Source organism: Psammomys obesus, unplaced genomic scaffold (assembly GCF_907164565.1).
Source record: "Psammomys obesus unplaced genomic scaffold, mPsaObe1.curated_primary_1811, whole genome shotgun sequence".
Classification (NCBI taxonomy): Eukaryota; Metazoa; Chordata; class Mammalia; order Rodentia; family Muridae; genus Psammomys; species Psammomys obesus.
The window spans coordinates 21,813,782-21,839,591 of NW_026596064.1; the positions used below are offsets into that span (position 1 = coordinate 21,813,782).

The window sequence follows — 25,810 nt, forward strand, 5'->3', positions numbered from 1 at the left end:
TCCAAAAACTCCTAAGCCCCTCATTAAATCTTTCTTCCTGAAATTTCTTATCTTAATAGTACCTTTGGATACAGTTCTGTCCCCATTAAGGTCCAGGATACAAATTAAGTAAATGATAATGGGAGAGAGGAAAAAAGAGAGAGGGAGAGAGGAAGCTGTAAATGAGAGGGGGGAAATTAGGCGTGCTTTTTAAAACAGAGTCCGATAATTCCCAGACCCAGGTCCCAAGTCCTAGAATACACTGCTGACTAGCGCCTCTCTGTCAGGTGGGTGCGTGTTTCTGTAGATTGTGTAAGTCTGTGGAAATTGATCTCCCTAAGCATGGCTTGAGCGAGTTCCTCCCAGGCTTGCTTTTGTGATTTCATATATTGCTTGGGATTATCTTTTCTTATGGCAATCAAATGTACTTTCTTACAGTTTTCAGAATTTGTGGAGATACATTTTTCTAAGAGATGTGCATATACAAGTCCTGTATACTTCGGATGTTTTGTTCAGTTTTTCAGTGCAGTTTTGCTATGCAGGGTCTCTAAGCAACTCCCATCTCCATACCTTATGGAAATCTGACTTCTGTGTACATCAGTCAGCTAACTTATGCCTTATGGAAATCTACCTCTGTGTATACCACTTAAGGAGTCTGTTTTCTGAGTGCCATCTTCATGTCAAATGCCATTGCAGTTTAGAACACGGGCTTTTCCCCCATTCGTATTTAAAAACAAAAATCAAAGGATACACACACTTCATTTCGTAAGGTCAGGATTAAAAGCTAAATGAATTCCATGTTTCAGGCTCCCAGAGTTATATTTCAGCCACTTTGAGCCTAACGTGTTCCCACAGTCCACTGGAAAGTGAGAAGTAGTCGTGGCCTTCCTGGTGTACCAGACAAGCAAGCATTGGCTGTTGGTGTCCTCCAGCTTGTCTCTGCTGAAGTGCCTTCAGCCAAACACATATCATTTAATCAGTGATGTATTAAAATGGGCCTGGTGTAGTCAGCAATAGCTAGGCCAAAATCGATTGGCTATTTTTACAAAGAAAAAAAAAAAGCAATGTTCTTTTAATCTGGGCAAATCAAATTGTGCCTGCTTGCTGTCCACCTGTAGCTAAGTGTGGGCAAGAGTGTTCTGTTTGAAGTCAGTGCTTCCTTGTACATCTTTATTCATGCTTATCCACTTGGGGCTGGAGCGACAGGGCATCTTCAGAACTGTGTTTTGCGTTTTCCCATTCACGTGAGAAAATGTGTTCTCCGTTTCTCTCAGGGAAAAAAAAGCAACAGATTTCCTCTTTTCCCCTCTTAAAAGATTTGAATAAAAACAATACACTTGGCCTCTTCTGCCTTTTAGTTTTTTCCCTGGCATGAAATCATATCTGACTGTGACATCACAGTGTGCTGCTCCGGGCTGCTGTGTGATATATGAAGGCAAGGGCCTTAATTGGGTTAACAGGGCTCACCAGGGCGCAGGGTGGAGGCTGAGTTCTACCCTCCCAGTAGGCGCTGCTCGAGGCAGTGTGAAAGAAACAGCCAGGCTAGGGAGGGGCTCCTCTCCCCAGGGATTACGAACATCAGTGCTCTATCTTCCTTTCATATGTTACCAACCAATGAAATTAATCTTTTTTAAAAGGAAAAATGTAAACTCTTTGTTTTTAATCTGCAAGAGAGTTGGGGGTGGGATTGTGCTGGCAGGTTTGTTCTGTAGCATTGATTTGTGACCAACAAAGGAAATGTCTACTTATGAGACACAAATCAATGCAACCAGACTGCGAAAGTGCAAACAGAGATGTGAGAAAATTATTCAATCGTTAGTCTTCTATGGAATTTAAAAACACAGTCTCTCAGTTGTTCCAAAACCCACCCACACCCACCACCACCTGCCCCTCCCTCCAATGTAAATAGAAGAAAAGTAGGGAGGACCTCTCATGATTTCAGGAAGGGAAGACAAGGTTATAATATTACTAAAAGACCAGCAGTGTTAGGAATGAATCGGAGCCCATTAGCCATATCTTCAGATGTGGTGGATTGGCAGCTTGTGAGAACTAGCAGGTAGAGCACTTTCTGCCCATTCTGCTGCTTCTGTCAGCAGTAGCTTTGGCTACTGTAACATGCACAGCCTCTTGCAAACTTTTCATGTTTTAAAGTAATCCACTGAACTAAGTATTTTTTTTAATTAACAGAAGTTAACAAAATGTACAAAAATGTAGGCAAAAGACTAAAAGATATTTGGGATAAACTTGGAAAGGGACAACTGACCTGAATCAGCTGAAAGTATGAATCGTGTTATATCTATGTAGTTTGAAATTTCAAGAGTTAACAAGTGGATCTCTTAAGCACTGACTGCAAAATAAAAATTATGATTAGCAAACCTGTTAGCTATTGGCTAAATCTGTCCTCCCCACACCAACAGCCTAACATTACTAATTTGCTTAGAAATCCTATTTCTAGAGATAAAAACAGGTAAATTTCAATACTATCCCCTATTCTAACTCTCACAGACTGTGAGTTAGGCTAATGTCCCCTCAGTGAACTAGAAGAAAAGACTGTGGATGATACATCATTGAACGCGTATTATTATAGCTTCATAATGTCTTTATGTCTGTCAGTGTCCTGTGCAAAGCCTAGGGAAACATCAGAAGCCCAGACATACATTCTACCTTGGTACTCCATTCTCTTCTGCTTCTGTTCCCCTGATGAAGCCAGTCACTCCTGATCCTCTCACTGGATCCAACAAAAGCACTCTTGCTTCTCCCTGGCCTCGTATTAGTTAGCTATCTGAGGACAGCAAGGGGCTGAATTGAAGAGATCAGATACCTACCACATAAATTAATTAAGGATGCATTTCTGGCCAAGCCCACTGAAAACAGCCCTTTGATAAAAGTACATAATTGTTACACTCTTATAGTTCGAAATACAATTCTAGCAGTGTAGAACTTCTGACGAAAACCCCTGAATCAGAATAAACAAGGACCTTCAAGCATACAAATAGGTCTCCACCAAGTCTCCAACAAATCCAGCATTCAAAAGTTGTTTTATATCTGTGAGCCTCATTTATCTGATTTTCCAATCCAAAGCAGGTTAGGAATACCTCTAGCATAGAAAGTTGGGAGGAGATGGCTCTGAAAAGCTGAGACAGCAATAACACGTGGCTTTGGCAATGGAGAGTACCCTACCAACAGTTCAGTCTGTGGCAGCTAGGTTGAACCATAGAAAAGAAACTAATTCTCCAGAGAAATAACTATTTCTGACAAGCACAAGGATGACCCTTTGTCATAAGAAAATATTATATGGAACCAGCATACTACAACAAGAACAACCATATCTAAAGAGTCTTTGTTTTATAAAAGTTTAGTATGTGTGTTAGTGCTTACAGTTTATGTCATTAAAATTTAGGTGGAGCATTTTATACGTACATCATTTTTATTTATATGGTAATTTTTTAATTTGGAAAATGCAGAAATGGTTTTGTGTGGCATTGAACAGCATGCTGGCCATGGACACCTTGAAAGTCTGTTTACTCCTGAATGTCTTGTTTTAAGTCCAAGTCTCTGACAATGAGGACTGTCCTTTCCATTGACCTTAGTTATATAATGTATGCTGTCATCTGGAGGAAGGCACAGTTGCTCTTATTTAACTGGTTTGCTTTGTTAATGCGTCATTATAACTGACCAGAAACATGGTACAGGGAGTTGTTTGTGTGTTTCTTTCTTTGCTTATGCAACTTCCAAGCAGAAAATGTTCTTGAGACCAGATGGTAAAGAACAGTCAACAACAAGTTCTCTTCTGCAGATGCATTGATGTTTCATGTCTTTTTGAAGCCAGTTCACGTACATTTCTGAATTTGTCTTGACGTTAGTAACCCTTGCACTTCTGCTAGACCCTATTTAACTGACAAGGAAAGGGGCTAGAATATTTACTTACATGATCTCTGAGGCCCGCTGAGCAGTGGAGCAGCTGCACCAAAGCCATTGGTAACTCAGCCTTCACCAGACAAAAGTTCATCACATGTAAAACACCTTGTGTTTGTCACAAACACAAACCTATTTTCAATGTTGTTTTCAATAGTGTACGTTTTTAATACTCTTCTTATTTTATTATTTTATTTATCCAGCATTTCAACTTGGCACATAAGTTTTTGTTGGGGTTGTTGTTGTTGTTTAATCTGCTCAGCAATTTGGAAGTTTGCTTGGAAGACAGATGAGTTAAGATAAAAAGCTGTTTTTCAAAAAAAAAAATGCCTCTAGTAAGTAAAAATGAAGATACTATATCTGAATGAATGTGGAAAGTTGTCCCTCTGTATATTTTTAAAGCTTCTCAAACTATCCCCAGTTCTCAGCCAAATGCTGCCTACCCAGATTGTCTTTAGGAAAGGAGCAATTCACAGAGCTTTGCAGTTAGCTGTGTATCAAACCGCACTCTTGCTTCAGTCCCTGCTCATAGCTCCACCATTTTAGAATATGGTGAGAGATGCCAGAGACCTACCATCTGTTTAATGGGCTAATTATGTTTTGCACATGCCTACTTCACAGTAATACCATGAGTAAGGTTGCCAAACATCATACAAATGTATATGTTTGTATATATTGATATATAAATACACACGTAAATAAAGTCGTATACATATATAGTAACATTCAGCATTTCTGCGCTTTGTTCCATATTTTCCTTCCAAGATATATTATGGCCCTTCACTTAAGCCTAGCTAGGCATTGTCAGAGTTTATGATGATGGATGATGAGTGGGTCAGGCTGAGAGGGTCAGTGACTGAGATACTTGAGGAGGATAACATACATATATATATAATGTATATATACATATATAATATGTATATATACATATGCATATATAATGTCTTTGCCTATTTTAGTTTTACTCTATATTTTCCCTCTTAAAATCTTAATTTACCTCCATAGTCAACACAGCCAAACTTTATGACACTGTTTGTTTCTGTACCAAATATTTTAGCTCCTCCTTTTTAGAAGCTGAGAACTATTCCGTTTTACTGAATCGCTTAAGCATACGGCTACAGATTTTCTCTTAGATACTCTGTTTTCTATATTGAGTCTGTTGTTAAAGTGTACATATTCTCTCCCTTTCATGATGATTGTGCAGCCCTTGACAATGTTTCTGGTGGTCTCGGAATACTTCCTAGTTGTGTGGTCCCAGGGACTCCAGTCATTACAATAACTAGCTGTCAAGTACTAGCCAAGAAAATCAGCACTGGCTCCCAAGTTGGGTCAACCTAAGCTGCTTCTTAGAAATAATGCTTAAAGTCAGTATCCAAAGGGTTTCGAGAAGTAAAAGAGAAGCAGACAGGGGGCATTCCAGGTGAAGGGAATGAAACCAGCAAATGAATAGGGCAGAAATGGAAAGGAGCGAGTCATGGGTAACCAGAGTGCCTGGCCAGGATATGATATAAGCTCTAGGAACTGGGCTTTCTGTGTGCCTCCTTTGTCTCTGTGAGGCTAGCTCTGCAAGCTCTGCTCCTGCGTGGCTTTGGGGTTACATGGGCCTAAAAACTATTGGGAGAAAAATCCACGTTTGCTTGCTGGACGATAAACCCAACATGTAACAAAAGATCACAACATAGGAAACTATCGTGGGTACATTTCATTTTGTCTTTCCTAAGATGGATGTGTCTTTTTAAAGCTTCCTGCACTCAGAGCAATAGAATATTTTACTACACTGCTTTAGCTAGAGTAAATTCTTCAAACAGAGCTGTTTTGTCTTATTTGTTTTGTTTTTACAGATTTATGCTTACCGGAGATTTTTATAAACAAGTTAGGAGGAGGAGAAATAGCCAAGATGTAAATAGTCCAATCTGATAAGCTTTCTAGAGCATGATAGGGGCTTTGTGGGAAGATAGAGACCCTTCATCAGCACCAGAATGTGTGTTTTCATCTCATCAGTCTGATGTGAGAGGAGACACTGATAGACAGAGAAAGGCAGAGCTATTTCTAGTATTTTCTCTTGGATAGATGAAATATGATCACCTGGATATTTACTATGTGACTCTTTAAGCTGAAAAACCTGACAAGCCATGCAAAGCACTGATTAGAAGAAACCAGTGTTTGTCTAAACGAGAAGGGGGAAATGCCCCTTTGTCTCTTATGTAGCTCCATCAAATGCTATGACTGGAAGGAATCCTAGGAGCCCGCCCTCCTAACACTTCTGTCTTATGTGTAGGACTGTGCATTGCATTGCCTTGCCTGTGGCCTACAGAAGATTAGACACAGATAGGGATCCAAAATCTTCTGAGGCACTCAAGTAGCATTCAGTCAAACCACCCCACTGCTTTCTTCAGTTTCTCTGTCATCATTTATATAATTCTAACTTTTCTTCTTCTAGCAGCACTACTTTTTTGTATCTTGATTACCAACTGGCTTCTCAATTAATTGCTTCGGAGAAGTTCATTTTATAATAATTAATTGGTGGGTTCCTATAAATGAGTCTAATAGTTAAGATGGGCTCTCAGATGTATTCTAATTACTACAAAAATGTAGTTATTTTTGTAGCTTATACAAAGTCCAGCTTACCAGATGGACATCTACATCTTCTTTTTATATGACTGCTAAAATACCTGTAAAACTGGCTTGGACCATATTAGACTTTTCAAATTTCTAGGGCTCCAGACATTTGTTGGGGGGGGGGCGGGCATGAATAGTACAGTCATAATTGCTCATTAGCCCCCTGTGAGTTGTACCTAAGATGTGTTTAAACTGCTGTGCCTTTGTAAGGAGGTAATTCCCAGTACCATCAATTTCCCCAGTTCCTATCATCAGACCAGTACTACAGATGGATTACCTATCAGCTTCAAAAACAGCTGTGCTTAGTGTTTGCTGGTGTTTTGTTCGGGGTGGAAGAGAAAGAACATGGTGAGTGTCTGGCATGGCTCAGCTCCCTTTCATGGATAAAGACTCCATTAGTAACAACAGACATTCAATAACTGATTATTGAAAGGGGCAGGAAAAGTATCAAAAAAAAAAAAAAACAAACCTCTGAATCATTTGAAAACATTCGCTCTAAGCTTCTGATACAATGCTGTATAGTTTGTTGCCTGCATATGGTTATTATGATCTCCTTGTCAGCAATGATCCAGAAATACTTACTGTTGCAATGCAAAATTACATAATAATCCATCTTTACACTGTAAATGCATGGGGCCCATCAAGTCCTTGCTCAGATGCCAAAGTCACCACTGTGAAAGACTGGCTGACATAGTGCCCTGAAATTTCAGGTAAGTACAGTCACCTCACACAGACGTAGACTGAGCCTGGTTTTTGAAGCCAAGAGGAGAAGCTCTGCTCTTCGCTAAGTAGGAACCATTTGGCAATATTCACAATAGTTAGAGGGAATAGCCTTTTGTGAAGAAAATTGTGGTGTCTCAGGGCTGTTTTTATTAAAACATTTAGTCCACCAGCATACCAATTTTAAGAATAATTTAATTCACAAAGCATATGAAATAAAGAGAAAAGTCTAGCCCCAACAGCTGCATCCCACCACTGTGATCCTGCTGTGATGCAGGGTGATTCGGTGGTCAAGATTCCCTCCCCACTGCTCTGCATTTGGACATTTGTGAGGGGAGGAAAAAAAAACCCTAAAACTCATTTCCTTTAATATCCATATGGCATGGAGCAAAACCCCCAGAGAATACTAATCGAGATTTTTTTTTTTTTTTTTTTTGGCCAATTCTAGCCAGATGCTCAGGTAGCAATAAGAGATAACAGACATCGTCTCCTCCCTCTTATAATTTTTTTTCTTTGTGTTTCCTTCCCCAATCTAAAGCTTTCCTGCTTTTATGTATTGGGTCACGTCTAAAGGAAGTAAGCAAGGCTTATCCCATTTGCAGGAGCACAAATGCTCTGACAGGTAGCTACCTCAGTGGTACCTTTTTGTACCCTGTGCAACTGAGGAGCGTGTGGAAGAGCCAGCAGGAATCCTCAAAGGACATGGTGTAGCTTGAACTATTCTAATCCACTGTTTCACATCACAGAACAGTCAAAGGAAAGAAGAAAGTTTTCCTCCTGTGGTCCTACCCCACATGAGTGGCAGGATGTAGCCTCTCTGTGTCTGTAATTTTCCATAAAGTCCTTCATGATATCTGTGGGTACTGGCTCCTGGGATGCATGCTTTAAAATTATGTCCTGGTATGATTTCCCCAAAGAGGGAAACATGAGGCAATGAAGAAATACAGACATAGATATCTTTGTAATATTTTTTCTCATAAATATTTTAACTCACTATCAAGACCCCAATTTGATCTTCAATCAAATGAGTGATTTAAAGAAAAAATTATCTTTGGGGGCTGGGGAGATGGCTCATTTAGTAAGATTGCTTGCTTTGCAATCATGAGGACTTGAGTTCAGAACCCCAGTACCCACATAAAATGTTGGACAAGGCTGCATGTGCCTATAGTCCCAGCATTGGGAGATACACACAGGCGGATCTCCAAGGCTCGCTAACCATCCAGCCTTGCCAGAGCAGTGAGGTTCTAATTCAGTGAGAGACCCTTTCTCAGTGGAATAAGGCAGAGAGATAATGATACAGGGAAACATGAGACATCCTTTTCTGGATTTACAGATGAAATACACACACACACACACACACACACACACACATACACACACACACACACAGATGCTTTACCTTTGTAATTTTTTAAGTTGTGTTTTCAGTCTTTCCTGTCACTGAGATTGTGAGCAATCATTTTAACAGGTGGCTGGGAGGAGATCATGTGTAAAAAGACCTCATAGCTTATTGCAAAGCAGAGGATATGCTCATGAGAGAAGTGTAAAGCCATACATGTAGTTATCCCTTCCACACAGAGAGTAGTTCAGGGACGGTGTGCAATGCTGCATGGCTTGCTTGCATGGGGAGACACTGAAGCCATGGTTTCACTCCCTGGAAATTTAGGCAATAAACAGAGCCAAGAAACTTTGGAATATACTCTGGTGAAACATAAAGGAGATGAGAAAAAGTCCTTTGAAACGCCAATTTAACCAGTGCAAGCTAGCAGCCAATACAGTGAAAAAACTGCCTCCTTTGTCCTTTGGGTTTGATGTTTCTGTACACTAGGAAAGAGTTAGAAAATGTATCTGCCTGGTGTGTTTGAAGCCCTTGGCTCTTTCAAATACTTTTAAGATGAATGTTTGTTTCTTGTGTTTCCTTCAACAAGTTCAGTTAAACATATTGGTTATTCCGTGGTGCATGATTATTCAATACATTATGAAATACAGAAAAATCAATTGGGCCATCCCCTTTCTCCCTCTGCACCCTCCTGTCTGTCACACTATGTGAGGAATTGAGAGTGTGTGTGCATTTGTGTGTGCCTGTGTATGAGTGTGTCTGGGAGGTAGACAGATTCCCTACCTGGAAATGGCTTGCTATTATTAGCTGTTCAGTTACCAGGGGTTATGTAAGACAATTGAAGCTCTGTTTTTTAACAGAGACATGATTCATGCTGCTTGTAGTAACAGTAACCACCTCCGAAAGAGACAGAAACCAGACGCAGACAAAGGCTGGAGAAATCAATGCCGACTCGGTGCAGCCGTTCTCCTGATACCCTCTGCCTTTCAATCAGGGCACTTGGGTTATCAGGAAAAGAAGCTCCTGCTAATTCTGGCTCTCTTCTGTCTCCTGGGACTGCTGGATAAATTTGTGTGTCTGGAGCTAGGTGCAAGGAAAAGTAGGCTTCAGGAGCAGTGACATCTGCCCTTCCTCCTCCCTAGGAGCTCACCAGTGTTCCCTACCTGGCAAGGAACAGTTGCCTGCCCCTGAGCCAGGCACAGACTTCTCTGTGGCTTCTATTCAGAAAGCTTAGGGCTTGAGTGTTGGGCTCATCCACTCTCAGAAATTTTCTCAGGTCATGTTTTCAGCTTGCCCAGGGAACAAAGAATGGGGTGCTGTTAGAACCTGTACCCCTTTTTACAGCTATTCCCAAAACTCCAGCAGATAGAGACTTCGCTTTCAGCCCTCACACAGACTCAACCTTCAGACCACACCAACCCCACAGTGTCCAGATTCTCACATCAGCCTCACAACTGAGTAGGACAGGCAGTGTGTCTCAATACCACCTTTCAGATGCAAATTATCTTAATGCTTAGTGGTAGTGTTCTTTTTCTGCGATTTTATATATAAAAATATTACATCTTGAGAAAGCTGGTGACCTGACCAGGGTCATGCAGCTCCTGTCAGATGCAGAAAGCATGTGCAGACCTGATTCTCAATCTGGGCTCCCTTTTTCAAGTTTGCTACAAAGTTTGGTGGTAAACAGGACATTTTTGAGGAAAAATTTAAAATTAAAAAAAAAAAGAGAGAGAGAATTTTCTGCTGAAAGCCTTGTTTTAGACTATGCTGTACTACTTACTCACCGGGCAGCTCTGAAGCTTTCCCCTCCCCTTTTTCCTCCCTCCCCCAGACCCCAAGTGTGTGAATCATGATGGGAACTCGATCTTAAAGAAAGCACCGGGCAACCTTTCCTGTGTCTCCCCAATGAAGCACAGCATCCCCACAGTGTCTCCCTGTCCCTCCCACTGACATCCCAGAAAGATGTAGCTATCTCAGGCTTCCCCCAGAACCTGGAAATAACCCACTTCTGCTACAAAAAGAAGCTGATGCTTGCCTAGGAGCCTCCCATGACTCAGAAAATAGCAGTCCTGCCCCAGTTACACACCCCACAGGCAGGCTGCCCTTCCCTCCTCAGATGTGTAAGCCACCCAGAAAGACAACTCTGACTGTACAAGTGACAGAGAACTGTCTGGCCATTTAGTTTCATAAAGTCAATAATCCCTTGCTATAAATTTTCATTATAAAAAATACTACTATTGATTATTAGTAATGATCAATATCTTGATACATTCTTAAGACTATTAACCACGGGCTATATGGTATTTCATAAATAGTCCCGCCATTACTCATGTTCTTTACCATTTAAGATAAAATGTAAGTAAACATTCTCATTTATAAAATAATTTTAATTATATCCTCTGTATACCACTTTTTTAATCAAGGAGGGGAGTGAAATACTTCAACTATAGTTAATGAGCATTTTCTTTTCTGCTAAAATATGAAAGGCTACCGTTCCCGAAGTTTTAAGGAAGAAAGCTGTACTCTTTCCTGCACACAGAGACTGTTTTGTAGCCTCAGCTTTAGCACAAACTTACTATTAGGAAATATGTTAAGTCTCTACTTCAGATAACATCTAATCTACAGAACTCAAAAACCCTTTGATATCTGGCTGTTAGGCACTGTCCTGAGTAAACCTGCCCTAGGCTTTCTGTGTTGTAGCAGTAACCAGTTTATGGGGAAGATGGAACTCACTGTTTGAGGGTTTTGTGTTGTGCAAGTGGCTGCCAGGCTGCCTTAGCTTACACAACAACAAAGTGTCTCCAGACTGACTGGAGATAGAGTCTGGAATGTGGGTGAGAGGTGGCAGAGAATTCTACAGGCATTTGCTGCATGCCCTGATGATGTCTTTTATTTTCATCAGGTTACCATGATTTAATGATCATAAATAGAAAGTTCTCTTGGTACAGAAGCAGTGTTCTGGGCTTCCATTCATGGGTTGTTTGGTGTTCCTTACTCTTTTATCCTTGTCTCTGTTTGGTTTCAGCTAAGGCAGAACCTTGCTTACACCTAAGTACAGGGCAACATTTGCTTTTTTAGGTCTAGTCTTTTTCAAAAGCCTTAGGGACACTTAGTCGAGTTTGTGGAGGTGATGGTAATAATAGTGGATGGTGTTTCTTTCCAAGAAAGTATCATACATTTTACCTGGGCCTTTACCATCCTAAGCAAACCCCTACAGAAGTCGGAGTTGGATTTATCAGGCCTCTGATAACTATGGTGGCCAATAACATGGTTATAACATCCTCCTGTGTGCAAAGGCCTGCAGTAGATGTTAATGTTTCTGTAAACTGTGAGACAAGATCTATTCCCTAGAGGATTGACACAGAAAGCAAACAGTAAACAACTGTTTATCTAAATGCATATCAATGTCAGAGGTCAATATTGGCAATATCGGCCAAGGAATTCTTCACAATAGTTTCATAAGGAATATGTCACTTCCTATGGACCTTGAATGGGAAGACAGTTCTGGAACAAAGGAAAGGTGACAAAGATTACTATCTGTTATGGAGCAGCATAAGAGCTGTGCTCATGCTATTACTTCCAAAACAGTATGTTCAGAAGCTTAGGGATATAAATGTATTTTTCTTTCTGACCCCTAAAAGCTAACTGGCTAATTCTAAATGGAATATTAACAAAAAGAGTATTTTATAGACACTCAGTAACTTTTGTCATAGGCAAAAAGAAAAAAAAAAGCTTTGTTCATTAATCCAATGAGCTTGGATAAATATGGGTTCCTGAGCACATGCCTTTATGTATATGGTGAACATTCAACAGGGAACAAAGCATGTAGGCTTCATAAATTTATTTGACCAAGGGAACTTTTAGATTTTTCTTTTTAAATATTTATTGTGTGTGTCCTTGTGCAGGGCTGGGGCAGGTACACATGGAGGTCAGGCTTGCAGGAGTGGTAAGTTCTGTGTTTCTAACTCAGAGGGCCCCCAGGATTGTCCTTAGGCCTGGCAGAAATTGCCTTCACACACTGGTCCAGCCTTTTTTTTGTTTGTTTGTTTGTTTGTTTTTTGTTTTGTTTGTTGTTGTTGTTGTTGTTGTTGTTTTGCTTTGTTTTTGGTTTTGAGACAGGGTTTCTCTGGATAGCCTTGGCTGTTTTGGTCGGCCCAACTTTTTATCTAAAACAATAGTTAATTGATGTGTGTGGGAGCTTTGTCTGCGTACATTTCTGCACACCACATGCACACCTAATGCCAGCAGAGGTCAGAAGAGAGTGTTGAGTCCTCTGGAACTGGAGCCCCCAAAGGCTGTGGTTCCACTTGTGGATGGTGGGACTTGAACCAGGACTCTCTGGAAGAGCAGCCAGTGCCTTTAACCGTAGTGCCTCCTTTCAATGCTCCCCCATCCATGTTTTCTGATGATGCTTCTTAAGGTACGATAACCTTAAGAACCTATTTGAGGTTCTGTAACCTCACTCTGAGATATGCCACCTGAGAGGATTTGAAAATCAAGTGAGAAATTATGTTGTGATGATCAGTATGCTGTTGAGAATGAATGGACCACTGAGGGCACAGAAGTTATTAGTGATGAAACCAGTGGGCACAATAGGTGAAGGCTGGAGAGGAGAGCTTCTGAGGGGAGAAACAAGTGTAGAGGATGAAAAGAAAAAGAAAAGATTGGTTCTATCTTGAGGAATGAGAACGAGAGATGATTAAAAGAGATTAGAGTTTAGAGTCCACAAACTTAGCTATGCTGTTTAATTAAGAAGGAAAATAGAGAATGAGCAGGACTTGGTAAAAGTCAGGAACACTAAAGTTTGCACATGGAAACAGTGGGCAATGTTGGAGGACCAAGACAGGAACAGATAGAGGACCTTACATGGGGGGCAGCAATGAGCAACCGAGTGGTAATCTGGATTCGTGGGGTGTGGACACTAAGGGAAGCCCTACACATAAAACTTCAGAACAGCAAACCCAGAAGGTCATTGATGGGCTGAGGTCAAATTGAACTAAGATGCCTGGGGAAAACAACAGGGACCAGTGATTAACATGGTGAAAAGTAGGCTCTGTAGGCATTAAGGAAGGTAAAGCTGGGGGTGGAAGAGATGGAGTGACATGTGAGACCTCAAAAGAGTAATTTAAAAAGAGGATGAGGGCCAAGTAGTAGCTGAAGAAGGATACTGAAGATCTGTTGAAAAGAAGTGGTAGGCCTCAGTATTACATGCCAGAAGCCTCAAGTTCAATCTCCAGCATGAGGGGAGGGTATGAATCATGTATACAGAGTTGTAGGAAGTACAAAAGTTTCTAAAGAAGGCAGTTGAGGCCCGTGATGGAGTTTCTAACAAAAGCCTGTGGTGATGGAGTTTCTAACAAAAGCCTGTGGTGAGGACCACAAATGAAGAGGACAGGAATGAAGGCAGGAGGTCAGTGGGTTAGTGATTATGGGCTGCTATTAGTTCATGCCTCGGGGCAGTGTGATTAAAACCTAATGTTACATCCTGGTTCGCTCCTCTCCTGATTCATGGCCTATGGCAAGTAACTATCTTTACTAAACAATCTTAGCTTGCCTTGTCTGTATATAAAATAGGAACATAATACCTTTGAGAAGAATTGAAGTTAAACAATAAAAGAAAGCGAACATTCACCATGTAATAAGCATTTAGATAGTGGTAGCCAAAATTGTCATGAAGTGAGGGAGCAGAAGAGGAAAGTGAAATTCTCCCCGAGTGTGTTATCTGGGGCAACACTACTATGATGTTTCGCAATACCTGTTTTTTCCAGTAACTAACAAAATAGTTAGTACAGAAAATGTAATGCAAGAGAAAAAGTATAAAAGACAGATATACCAAAAAGCATTGTGGTCCACAAATTATGCACCTCTTAGGATCCTTATTTCTGAACTGAAAGAGACCTTATAACCAGAGCCTGTGGCAGGCCTTCTGGACAGGAAGGTGTCAGTTTAAAATGACTTGGAAGGGAGAGGATAAGGTAGGATGTCCTGTCACTAGATTTCCAATTAAGCCAAAGCTCACTGTGCCACTACATATCACCTGATCCCCAATTCTCTATTTTTAAATAAGGATCAACTACCTGAAGCACTAAGGCTTTGGGGTATACCAGCTCTTATTAACAGTCTTGTGAATTGTCAAAAAGGAATCAGGGGTCTCTATGGAGAAAATTAACATAGATTTACTGTGACAAACAGTTGGACTCTGACTCCATTCTCTGTTGGCAGGGCCATCCCAGGGGTCTTTGAGCCATCAGAGGTATTTCTCCTGGACATGAGTATTAACTGGTGGTTAATTAATGAGCTAAAATTTAAAACTGGAAATGGTTCTCACAGCATCAAAAAGCTGAAACTGGGATTCCTGATCAGTCTGTCTGGCCATGCTGCTTTTAGTGCCTTACTTGTTTTAATAGTTTTTGCCAGCTTCCATCAGGTGGGATTAGTGATATCAACTTGGGAATTCATTTTAAGTAATTAGTTAAAAAGTTAAAAGTCAAATAGATTTCTTTAACAGGTTTGATGGCTTCCCAGGATGATGAGCTCTGTAATTCCCACATTTTTCTTCTCAGGAGGCTAATATAGTTTTAACGGATCTTGAAATCATAAAACTCATCCTTTCTTTTTACAAATGGATAAGATGATCCACCTAGAGGTTAAATGATTCACCTAAGGTCATCCAGACAGTTCTAGAATTTCCTTTCCCTTCCCTTAGTCTTACTCCTTTGAAATCTCTCTCTCTCTCTCTCTCTCTCTCTCTCTCTCTCTCTCTCTCCCCATCTCCCGATCTCTTACACACACACACATACACACACACACACACACACACACACACACACACACACACACACACACACTATATTCCCCACAGTCACCTAACTACTGGCTATTTCTTTTATTGTATCTGCTGTCGTACTATGAAATCTCTTATGCTTCAGATTATGAGCTAATGGGTCTTTGGCAATTAGTAACCCCTCACCACTGACTCACCACTTCATTTAGAGTGAAGAAATGAGGGAAGTAGAACAATTTTAAATTTACTATGATCTTTGAGACAGCTTCTTCTACACCTGGGAATTGCTGTTAGACAATTAAGGTTACTAAAGCTCATTGAATTTCTCAGAGGAAAGGTGTTATTTGAATTATTACCAGATAATTATTGTTAAAAATAACAATAATGTAAAAATGGGAACATGGCATGTTTGAGACATTATCATTTTTAAGTTCCAAAACTTGAAAGAAGTCAATGGAAATCTAGAAACAATTGTTTATTGTTGTTCGCAATGTACTCAGTGTCAGAAACTTCTAGAATTCTAATGTCTGATGACTGGCAAATTGGCCCAGAATCAGAGGCCCTGTTATTCAGCTGAGCTGCCCCCTTGAAAACAAACACCTATTAGAAAAGAGAATGTCAGATGTAAGACCTGTGGTACCCAGGCCTGTAGCATCAGCATCACCTCAGAACTTGCTGGAATGCAGAACTGCAGACTCCACCCAAACATGCTGAATCAGAAATACTGGTGATCCATGTGCTAGTTAGAACTTGAGACTGATATTAGACCTTCCCATCTTTAATTAGAAAGGAATTAGGAAGGAACTATGCATATTAGTAGTTTCAAGGCCGGTTCCTTCCCAGTGACTCTGAACTTTCAAGGAAATGACTCCCTGTGTGGCCATGGCAGTAACCAGCAATGCACCTGTGCTTTGTGAGAACTGTTTTATAGTGATAAGGACAGTCAGAAGGACCTGTGTTTGGATTTTATCCTTGCTGTCTTCAAGCTTTCTAATCACAGACATTTTCATGAGCTTCCTGAGTCATTGTTCCTCCTCTGTACACTGGGCATATTAATCAACATAGCTGAGAATGTTAAATGAGAATGTTTTCATATATGTGATTGTGTGGTCCCTGATAAAATGTAGACATCCAGCAAACAGTTGCTGTTGTTTTCACTGCCTTTTCTGTGAGCTTTCACCCTGAAAGTATCCTCCCATTTCACAGTCATTTGGTAACTCTGAGGAATGAGTAGCAAAGGCCATACTGAAGTCAGACCTCAGTAGACAGTTCTTCATGTGACATATGGCATTTTGTTCCATAGCAACTCTACTCTGAACCAGCTTCCAAGGCAGGTGTGCTGGGCGAGACACCAGCAAAGCAGCAGGCTGAAGGGAAGTGACCCTCTGTCTGTTCTGCATCTGACACCAACACAAAACTTGCCACGTTCTAAGGGCAGACTCTTTATTGCAGTGCTGATGTAAGAGGCAAAGAGAACAGCTGGATTTCTAGACACTGAGTAGAATTGTAGTACCAGCAACCCCTCAAAATTACCTTTTAACTTAAAAACTGAGTCCACTGGCTATGGAAGTCATTAAAAGGGAATAAATATGAAACCCTGTGAAGTCATTTTCACTGAGTCTTTTTTAGACTATAACTACCCTTTAAGCAATAAAACATGATGAACCATGCGGTAGCACTGATTAATGGACCCTCAGATGTGTGCAGGCACCTGAGAGGGGAAATAAGGAAATAGGGGTAGATGATAGTTTGCCAAAAACTGGAAGATCATAGCAGCAGGATGTGAAGGAGGAGGGTTTTATTAAAGGACAGAAGGATTATGGTTCTGTTTAATTATAAATTTCACACGTTTAGTAAACTATTATGTGCACTGAACATGTACACTTACCTAATTACGTAGAGGATATCTGTGTGTTGCCAGGTAATTGTTCACTGCAATGTGGGAGAATATTGATCAGCGATTTTCTTTATTATCTTAACGTAGTTGCCAGGAGATAAAAAAGAAGAAGGTTCAGTGGGGCAAAGAGTTAATAATCTCTAGCCATACGATGGGTTAGAAAGAACAGTGAACAGCTTGTGAGCCCCATTTTGCTGGTTTCTGTGGCTGCTAAGGTAAACGGTTCCATGCATAGCACCTCCCCACTGTACCAGCCAAAACGAGTTTGATAAATATTACTGTCTTCTGCTGCTGGGTAACAATGAGCTGGTTAGCCCTTTGGTACTATCTGCTAATATTTAAGAGGAAGCTTTCCTGGCCGGTGATAAATGACTGATAGGCCCTGGAAGATCTGTTTTAATTGCTGTGGTAAACACCACTATCCCAAGACAGCTGTTTCTGGTTTTAGTTTTAGTTGGTTTAGGGTTTTCCTTTGTTTGTTTGTTTGTTTGTCTTGTTTTAGCTTTTCATTTAGGGACTGAGAAAAGATGATTGTGTTTGAGGTCAGAGGAGGAATGGAACAAATAATATTTCTTCTATCTCTGAAATAAAACAAGGCAAGAAACTGAGAAGAGACTTGGAGCAGCCATCTGCATGTTTCTACGAGTAAATCATTAAATGAGGAGGAAAAAAAAAAAGCGCAAATGTAAACATGTCCAGAGCACAAATAGTGAGCAAGCTTGCTGGAAAAAGAAGTGTTAATGCAGCAAGGCTGCCAAATGGCTATAATGAATTTAACCGTAGAATTACTGCAGCCCGTTTCCACCAGGAACTGTAGCTGGTAATGGTAGAAAAATTTGCTTCTTTGCTTTCATGATTCACCCTCATTTTAAGTCCCTATTGAAACATAAAATGGTATTTATTTGTTCTGTCTGTTGAAGCTAATAAGTTAAACAAGTTTGTTATTTTTGAAACATAGTATACACTCAAACTCTCCCTCCCTGGTCTGGACATGGCTGTTGGTGGGCTGGTGGGCCTATTGGTGTTTAGCAGGCACTGACAGTTATTTAAAGACACAAGAGCTTTTCTATCAGTTATCCTTGCTTAGTTATTAACAAGGATAGGACCTTGAGTAAGTAGGCTCGCTTAATCTCCTCATCTGAACACAAGGACAGTGGAGTAGATGAGCTTCAAAGTCCTTCCAGTTTCTATGCCTTCTAAGCAAGATTCCTTATTCCTTTGGAATTTCACTCAGCCAACATCAGCTGATCACACAGCATATGCAAGGCATTGCCTATACAAGACACTATCCTGGAGGCAGAAGAGGTATGGTCCTTATTCTACACACCATAAATAGGCATTGCCAACACCCCTGTAGCCAAGAAATTCATTGGACCACAATTCTACCTGACATTAGAGCCTTCAGGATGAAGACCCAAGATTAAAGGTGGCTGTCCAAGCTTAAATTGGCTGGACAATGGACAGCTATGTGGAACTATGATTGGTCAAAATGAGTGTGACCTAATGATAGTAGATTGAGCACAGGAACCCAGCAAGGCCTGTCTGATCAGATTCTTGCTGACCTCTCCATGCAGCATTCCTTCTTCATGGGTATGGACAGGACCATTTCTTAACCTGGGGTCTTAGGATCTACTTCCAAACAAGGTATGTCAGAACATTTGTAGCCTGTTCCTACACAGAAAGGTACAAGAAGATTAGCACAATGTTTTTAAGCTTTTGGATCTGCTTTTAGGAAAGGGCTTCTAATTTCTATTGATTGCTTTGCAAAAAAGAAATCTTTTTTTTTTCTGTAACTTTCCTTATGATGGGAGGAGGCAGGAGAGAGGAGGGCAAGAGATGGGTAGAGAGAGAGTTTGCTTCTGACCTGTTGCCTCCACCCTTGGGTAGTATCGCTGCTTTCTGGAAGGGGGTGGGAAATAAATGATACAGATGGTGATTGGAGTTGGTAGAAGGTGCCAGGGGGTCCTGTCAATCAGTGCTTGAAAGTTGAAGGGCATTACCCTTTGAGAAATGCTTCCTAAATGAGGTGGCATTTAATGACCCTTAAAGAAGCTATATGTAGACCTTGGAATGAGAGAAAAATAGTATGAATGAGGGGGCTTTGCTGATGTATGGAATAAACTATAAAGAGTAGAACTGAAAATTGGTTTGGGGTCACCTTGTAGTGTACTCAGTGTCAAGTTGAGAAGTTGAATTTAATACAATCAGGAAAGGAGTTTTTTACGCTAAGGAGGAATATGTTTAGGCTGGCATCTTAGAATACTATGTAGTAATGGTAGAAAGGTTGAATGTTCACATAAAGTAAAGAGAAATTAGAAGAATGGAGGCAGTCAAGAGATGGTCTCACATGAGCTGGTACCCAATAGTGTTAGGTACTAAAAAGAAATAGATTCAAGAAAGTTAGCCAGAGGAAGAACTACGGGTTTGGCGACTGACTGGATATGAAAAGGCAAAACCATCAGGAGAACTGCTCAACTGTAGACAAACTACAGAGTGGAAATAGCATCAAGAGTGAGGAGATGAAAACTCTCGGGAAGCAACAGATTCTGAGGAAAAGACAGTGAGGTCTATCTTTTAAAGTTTCTAATTTAAAAGAATCAGGGAATATTGAATGGAGGTGAAAGTTCCTAGAATAGAGATCCTGGATTGCTCATCTTTTCCAAGGGTCTACTGGAAGCAGTATGTGCACCAGGCGAACAAATGATGAGTGCGCTGGTCACCCACTGAACTTAGAATATAAGTCTGGGGCACTGCAGAAAGCAAGAGCTAGAGAAAGCACTCTGTGACAGCACTTGGTGAGGTCTGGAAAGGTTTGCTAGACAAAGCCTCTGGCAGCGGCAAGAATATTAAAGAATATATCTGTCAAGGGAAAAAGAGAAGGAAAACAAGCAAGTGCAGGAGACAGAGCAGCAGACTGGAGACAGGGGAACAGGACAATGCCCTGCCTCATCACAAAGGTGATTAAGTTTCAGGCACAAAGTGGACCCTGAGCAGGACCCAAAGGGCAGAGATGGGGTTGGGAAGAACCAGTGAGATGGGGCCCTTGGAGACAGATCATAATCTACACTTTCTGAGGCTGTCCTCCTTGGGGCTAAAAGATAAGGAAGATTCTGTTCTCTTTAAGGGGAACAGAGAGAAGGCAAGAATTCAAACCAGCTAGATGAGTGTTGTCAGGAGAAGCAATGGCTGAATGGCTGAGTAGTAGAGAAAGAGAGACTGAAGGGAATTAGACATACCAGAACTGTGATACACACATGCATGGTGGAATACTACTCAGCCTTTGAAAAGAAGGCGGTCTTGCCACTGTCACAACATGAGTGAACCTGGAAAACATTAACTGCAATAAGTCAGGCCTATAGAGATAAATATAGCACAGTCTCTCTTATGTATGGAATTAAAAAAAAAAAGTTGAACTCACAGAAGCAGCGAATAAAATGGTGGCTAACATAGGCTAGGGGAATGTTGTTCAAAGAATACAAAAATTTTATTTAGGCATTTTTCTAGCCTAAACAAATTTGACCCTAGACAAGACAGATAAGTTAAAAGATTTTCCTCCCTTTCTCTTCTCTATTCTCTTCCTCCAGGCAGCTGCTGAGATTTACAGTTTGCCTACCCTAGGATTCAAAACATATATATTACCACAAAACATAAGTATGTGAAGTAATAAATATGCTAATTAGCTTGATTTGTCTATCCCACAATGAATACAAATCTCAAAACATTGCATTAACATTATATGTGCCACAAATAGGTTTAATTTGTGTCAGCTAACAACCAACCAATATATGGAAAACATCAGAAAAGTTGTCTGGGCCAAGTTGGAATGATGCTGTCCCCAGTCCCTCCATTCTAACCCCCACTCAACTTCCCAAAGTCACTCCATCTGCACTGACAAGGTGATGTCTCAGACCATCCCAGGAGTGAGCAGATATGCTATAACAAAGCCCCTTCTCTGTCTTGCCACCTTCTGGAACCAGCTGCAGTCATGTTCCTTATTCCTCTTCTTTTAAAAACTGTTAAATTCATGAACGAAGCAGCCATAATCGTGTCCTACTCACTTAATGACTTTGTTTATTTTGTTGTTTGTTTATGCTAGATGCAGCCGCTCTCTGCTCCCTGCCCCAATGAACATCTGCACTAGGCCCAAGCCTTGGAGTGATTTACCCGAAGAGTGACACCATTTATCTGGAAACTACTGTAAGTCCATTATGCCCCTGGTGAATTAGTTTACTTTGTTTAATAGGTGGTGGTGGTGGTAATGGTGGTGATGATGATGATAAACCCCACAACTGTAAAAGCATGTAAAAGTTCACATAGTTCATCTCTTGGGTGCGGCAAAGTGACCAGGTCCAATACCCGCAGCAGATTCCAGCTACCAGCACTCATTGCATGCAGGTCTGGGTACTGTTCTCTCCTGTCTACTGTGGTTGTGTCATTCTGGATCTCTGCACACCTGTCAAGGACTGGAGCTACTCTGTTTGGTCATGTGTGCTTCTTCCCATGATGGCGGTGGCTGCTCTTCCTGTGTTCATATCTCATCATGTGATTGTTGAATCTCATGGTTATTTGTCATTTCATGTCACCCTGGTCAAATCTATGAGACAGCTCAGCTTGCCTATGACTACATGATCTCTGGAATGCACCCCATGCTGTTGCCTCCTTGCAAGTATAAAGAACCAAGGCTTCCTTTGGAGATTCTGGGCTCCTTCCACCATATTTTCAGCCAAACATGGCAGCTCTGCTCTGCCCTCTGGATGAGTGGCTCTGTGTAGCTGATTGGGTTCCTTGTATACTGGGCATTTCTGTCCAAGTATAGCCCTCACAAGGAAGTGTGCAGAGATAAGATAGGGCAGGAGATTCAATATCCACAGAAAAACAATGAAAATTTATTAACTAATCATGTTAAAACTAATAGGTAAATTTATACTTTTTTTTCACTAATAAACAGCCAGAAAATTGAATTTTTTAGAACTACGAAACTGTGCTTACAAGATAATTATGCATTTTAAAGTGAAATCTCCTTTTAATTGTGCTTACAAGTCTTCCTGTCTAGTATGAGGCAGGAAATGGGATGGTGTTTTCCTGAAGTATTTGTCACTGGAAAATCCTGAACCTGGGAGGCTAATACTCCTCTTAGGTGCCAGGTAGGATTTTCACATTCATACTACCCATGTCTTTAGCTTTTCTTTCACACCTCAAACTAAAAAAAAAAAAAAAAAAAAAAAACAAAAAAACAAAAAAAAAAAAAAACAGAAAAACAAAAACAATGAAGCTAGAATTTTGTGTCTTTTTACCTAAAATGCATTTGGTCTCTCTGATAATAATTGATGATAGTTGATATGTAGCCTTGCTAGCTAAGATTAGAAATGAAGGGCATTGGAGGGACTAGGAGCTAAGGACATGAGAGAATGACATAAGTTGTTTCTTCAGCATATAATCACACAGGGAACTTACTTGCATAATTTGTCCTTACACTCAAGTGCAAGGAGTCCCTTAGAAATTCTCACATCTAAATGGTTTCTCACGTCTGGATTTTTTCTTCAACACAGAGTAATGCCTGTGCCATGCTAGGGTATAGATTGGTATCAAAGTTTGTATATTCTCTGCAACACCTACACTCTTACAGAAAAGTCAGACCTAGACCTAAGGATTGGGATCTGATCTTTCTTGGAAATCGCAAGGAAATCCACAGTTACCTGTTTTGTCACAGAAAAGTGTTTCGTCTTTTCCTGGTCCCCAGAAAAGGGATAGGTTGAGTTATAACCTTAATAGTCTCCACTGTTCAGAAATTGCTTCTTTGCATACATAAATGAAATAATCACTAAGGTAGGAAAAAATGTAAGAATATGAACTTTGCAAAAGTGCTTTTTCCTGGGGGCTTCCAGTGCTCTGCACCTGTGCTCAAAGTTAGAGAGGTGACGGTTGAAGCAGGTGCTGGATTTTCACATGTTACCTGCACACGTGCTCGGGCCTGCCTACTTACTCTCACTGTTGTGATAATTAAATGAAATGATGTATATATAGGGTCTAGCACAGCAGAGATGAGTATATCTTCTCAATCCACTAAAATGTACTGCGTGTTCAGTGGGTGCCAGACACTATTTTGGGCACTAGGATATGGTAGCAAGGAGCACAAACAAATCCCCACTTGTGAGAGTACATTCAGTTTCCCTGCTCTATAAATGGCAAACAGACAAAATAAGGTACGGGGAAGCTAGCAGAGGACGGATTTTATTGTGCATTTTCCTTGCGAAGAATGTAATTAAGAGGAAAGGGTGATAGAAATGTAAAAGGGAAGCAAACAATAGGTACGCCGATGACGACTCTTGCCAGCCCAGCTCCCATTTCCTGCCCTAATGCAGGCACCAGAGACCTCAGGGCTCCAGCACCCAGGCTCACTTGTTCTCTTGCTTCTGTTAGAATCAGGCCTAGAGAAGACTTCTGCAAAAGACTTGAGAGTGGTACCATCAAGAAGTCAGACTGTCAGGCCAGACATCCAGACTCCCTTCAACATTTGTGCCCCTCTCTTGCCTTCTAGTTTAGCTGGTTCAAAAATGAGATCAACAGCTCCCCATTGTTTACAGTCTCTTGTGCTTTGCCATCCCTTGAGAGTCCCTTAGTCTCCTCTACACTTCCGAACCCAGTCCCTTCATCAAACTCCCTTCAGTGAAAACCTTCTACATGTGCCATTTATTTCCTACCAGGATCCTGACTACAGTGAGGGAGGAAAGACACTGAAAAATATTGTAAATCAGCCCTGCCAAGAAGAAGGAAAAAAAATGAGATAATAAAATGCTTTAATCATGAAAACATTTTAAGTTAATGTGAGAATATTGGGCCAAGTCGTGAAAGGATAAATTGTAAGGAGGCGTGATAAGCAAGAGTCCTGTAGGTTGCTTTCCATGAATAGACCATAGTGTTCTCGCTGATGGGCTGCTGCAGGCCAAATGCAACTTGCTTGACCCTCACCTCCAAGGAACTCAGTGCAGCCACAGCAATGACAAGCATGTGAACAGAAGAGGTGAGGGCGCTATAATTCCTTCTTTATCCACTACAATTAGCCTCTGACCTAGATATTCAAAATATACTAAGATGTCTTACTTATGCAGCTAACATGTCCACCACAGAACTAGTTTTTTTGTTTGTTTGTTTGTTTGTTTGTTTTCAAAAAGCTCATTAGAAGCACCTGCTCCTGAGCCAGCATTGTGCTAAGCAAAGCCTGGCTCATCTCCTTTATTCTTCACCACAGCCCACAACTGGAAGGCAGCGGTGTTCCCATTTTACAGATGGGGAAGATAAGGGCTCAGAGATGCAGAATAACCTGCCTTGGGCACATGATACTAGCTGGTGGAGCTCAGTTTCTCTATGTCCCTTCCCCATGTCAGAGTGGTGGAGACTTTTAATTTTAGCCGTTCTCCCCTCCCCAGACACTTTACAGTTGTGGAGGAGAGTAGGGAAATGGTTACCACTCCAAAAAGGCCGAGGAAGGCATCACTGATCTAAATTATCCTGATCCAGCCACTGAGTAATTATTTATCAAAGGGAGGTTCTGACTAATTCTTTCCTATCCAACCAGGCTGATAAGCGGAAAGCTTGTTAATGTGCAGGAGAGGGTGGGAGCCCAGTGAAGGGAGAGAATTGGGGGAGAGAGATAGAAGAGAGCACTCGCCTCCCAGCAGACCCTGGAGCCTGATAAGAGCTCACACAAATGAAATATTTATTTTTCCATATGTTGCAGAAAGCACAGCCAAAACTGTGTGTGTGCAATGTGTGCGAAGGAGTGTGAACTATAACATCCAGCACCAGCGAGCCGCCTAATTTCCATGCATCCAACATGCTCAATACCTAACAACGCATCCATAGGTTTTAATGCATATTTCTTTGCACAAACAATATGGTCTAGTCAGGGAAGAGCCAACATCCTCCACAGCCTCACTCACTGCTATGTTTCAGCCCTAAACTTTCTGTCGGGGCCAGCAGAGGGAGAGTTAAAAAACAGAAGGTTCTGCTGGCTAGCTCAGCTGCCCTTCACCTTAAAACGCCTTCCTATTTCTTGAAGCAGCCTTTTTCTCATAACAAAAATGTTCACAGTGGGGAGATGAAAATGTTTTTGTTCTCTCTGGACAATTGGGACATGTTCAGTCAGAATGTCAGAGCTGACCGTTGAAAGGCGGGTGCCTGTGACCACACTTCCCCCCCCCCCCCCTTCTTTCTTTCTTTTTTTTTTTCTTTTTTTGAATGCAGAGCTCCACCAGTGTGGCAGGAGGAAGTACACAATGATTGGCCTGTTTTTCTGTTCAAGTGCTCAGGGTACACCCAGTTTTGCTTTGCATATATTTACGAAACATCTGCCCTTTTCTTGTTCTGAAGTCTTTCTCCTTCAAAGCCCCCTTTCCCCTTTCCCCCTCGGATTCTTCTTTGTTGTTGTTGGCTTGTCTGACTTCTTCGTTGAAGTTTTCATTTTACGGGTGAGGGACGGCCTCATCAGAGTGTATAATTTTAACAGAGAGAGAGAGAGAGAGAGAGAGAGAGAGAGAGAGAGAGAGAGAGAGAGAGA

The 25,810-nt window shown here is 41.1% G+C and overlaps 1 protein-coding gene across 12 annotated transcripts in view; it reads left to right on the plus strand.

The window, feature by feature from the left end:
• Positions 1 to 25,810, plus strand: part of Zbtb20 (zinc finger and BTB domain containing 20) — a 767,676-nt gene that overhangs the window by 689,105 nt on the left and 52,761 nt on the right. For all 12 annotated transcript variants that reach the window (XM_055624791.1, XM_055624790.1, XM_055624785.1 and 9 more), the window contains one exon: positions 21,350 to 21,450. The gene's annotated coding sequence lies outside the window, so the exon portion shown is untranslated. The remainder of the gene's footprint in view (positions 1 to 21,349; positions 21,451 to 25,810) is intronic.